Raw genomic sequence first — 3,014 nt, 5'->3', positions numbered from 1 at the left:
CTCACCCAACATTGACCTAAAGAGAATAGAATTAACTTTGTCACTATATCTAATTATTCCAGAACACGTACACACGTCATAGGCAAAATGTAGGTGGTACAACTTATTTTTTCACTAATATTTATTTTCATAAATGAAATACACAATGGTTTTAACTGAGACATAAACGTGTGTCCTTAAATATTTGATCACACATCTTCTACAGCGTTTACAGTTGGAAGAACTGTCCTGTTCCGAATGATTCAAGTCTTTCAAAATGCATGTGCATGTCCGATGAATTTGAGTTCGAAATTTTCGATTATCCGATCACAATTGGGTTGGGTTGATTCACTTTACCATCCTCTATCGTTTTCCGTTTCAGCATCAGCTACTCCATTGTTTGACACTGATTCATCGACCAATCCTTTGGTTTTGATTCACGCTATAAAGTATTTTCATTTGAATTTTCTTCCATCAACAAAATACCATAAGAAGATGTGTGTGGGAATCGATTTTTAGATTATTTTTATAATTTTTAAATCTCTAAACTGGCCTCTCAGCATTTTACCCAAAATTTCGTTTCGTTTGATTCAGTTGCGGCGTGCGCTCGTCTTCTCTTGGGGCCCTTGAGTTTCTGAGCGTTGCCCATGGCACTCGCCAGCAAGATCGACTTCTTGGTCCGTGTCTCAAGACCGGCCCCGGAGGAACCTCCTCAATTCACATTGATGCATCGCCGATCGTCAAGATGAGTCATTTCTAGTTCGAGTTTGAAAACAAATTCATGCCTGTTTGAATATGGCGGTGTTCACGTCAAGACAGTAGTGACTAGAACAAAACCAGGTGACGGGCTCGATTTGAATTGACAAGCATAGTCCAGTTGTTGCCTAGCTGTATCACTTTATTTGTTTTACGGGTTTTGCACAGAGCCTAAACTGTTTTATTGCTAAAACGCACTACACATATTTGAGATTTTTCTTTCATATTTTAGTGGTAGTTAAAGTATAATGTCTTTGTATGATTTCTTAAGTTTAGCCAAATAGATTATTTTTAACCCCTTCTTCGTCGTTCTGCACTCTGTCTCCCATATATTTCTCTCGTGACTTTCCGCCTTTTACTAAAGTTAGTTTTCCTTTCTGTTTTCGGAATATGTTTTCAAATCATCGCGTTTCGATTTATTAGAAGTAATTTTTTCCACAAATACTATAGTTTAGTTTCCATTTTCGTTTCCTCAAATATTTCTCCTTTTACGTAATTCTCCCTGACAAACAAATAAATTTAGTACGAAAGTTTTATTACACTGCCATTCAAGCTCGTTAAATACTTTGCTCTGTATCGTACCAGAACCGAGACAACCGCTTCTCTTGAAACTGTATTTTTGGTTTGCTGTTCCGTCCCCGTTTGAATGTCAATGATTGAATGCTGTTTTGTTTGATGGATTTTATGGTACTGTAAAATAACTATGGCCAGTTCGCATTCTGTTTTTGCCTGGAAGTGGTTTAATGTCGTGACACGGATTGGATTGATTCTGTAACACACCAAATAAATGGTTACTCATAGATGTATTCAAAAGTACTCCACTATTCGTGGATAAAATTGATTTAAACGATGAAAAATATTTAGCTATTATGTTTGTGATTTTCTGGTTTTCTGAGTTTTCTTCTATCCTTAAACTAAAAGCTATTGTTCAGTTCTCTTTTCTTTTCAGTGTATAAATATAGGATGTGATTTGCAATTATTCCTGTTATTTGTTAGCAGCTGTTGTTAGGAGTTTCAGTTTGTTCTGTTTGTATGTTTTGTCATACGTTTAGTTGTTTTTTCGTTATCTTTTGTTATCATTGTTATTCGATTATTAAAAAATTAATTTAAGTTTCATCATATTATATTATATTGTATAATCGAAGGCAATATCAAGGTAATAATCTTTATTCTTTCTTATTCCTTTCAACATTCACTCCTCACCGCATAAATGTGTTTTTCTGTGTTTCTAATCCGTGCAATGCTAATATAATATTTACGTCACAATCTTTATCTTCTTAATTATACAGAAGTTCAATTTCCAACTTGACCCAGCTGCACTACATAACCATGTTGGTCTAGAAAAAAGGAAATGGAAAAAAATAGTTTCCACTGAAATTGAAAGTGCCCTTCAAAGGCCAAATAAGAATAGTTGTTCTGATATTTATAGTTAAAACCATTTGATTCGTTACTCATATTTCCAATTGATTCGAAGATGTTACGTTTCGGTTGCATGCTTCTGATGTTTAACTGAATGAATCTTTTACTGCATCGAAAAATCATTCACCCAAACCGTACTATGTATTCCCTATTAGTTGATTTCCGATAGGTTGATTAACCAAATGTACCGTGTGGCATTCCATGACACCACAATTACATTTCAACACCTTCGGATCACCCAATGTCTGCAGAACTATAATTGAATCGTAGAATGGAGAATGAATAAGAGAACGACAGGGGTTCAACTCAATTAAAAATAAACCATTCGACCTCCATGACCACCGTAAAACCGCAGCATGCTGGAAAACCATTTACGCGGTATTTCGACTCAATTACTATTTTAAATTTAGCTTGAGTTTCGTTTCAATACACACGTACCTAAATAAACTAATCATACTTTACTCTCAATTGATTTTGTGTTTTTTGTGTCGGTTTTTAAGCTCTCTTTCACATGTTTTACCAATGAATTACATTCGATTTATTGATCAACTTTTACAACACTTGTTCTTCAACACGCAGTACCATAAGCACCGTACAGTACTTTGAAGAATGACTGAGAAGTAATTCATTTCGACGCATGTGTGTATTCGTCACTCTAATTTCACCCTTGCCGGAAGTCATACTAGGTGATAAAATTTACATAATTTCCATTAGCCAAATTAGTATTAGGTGTTTTTATTTTTTTTATGTATCTTTGATTAGTGCCTGTTTTGCAGGATTGTTCGTCATATTCGTCCGAGCACCGTTAAATCTAATATAGGTTGTGGAAGAATTTATTTGGCTCACATACCATTCTTGTA

Source organism: Anopheles cruzii, chromosome 3 (assembly GCF_943734635.1).
Source record: "Anopheles cruzii chromosome 3, idAnoCruzAS_RS32_06, whole genome shotgun sequence".
Lineage (NCBI taxonomy): Eukaryota > Metazoa > Arthropoda > Insecta > Diptera > Culicidae > Anopheles > Anopheles cruzii.
This window is presented reverse-complemented; position numbering follows the sequence as displayed.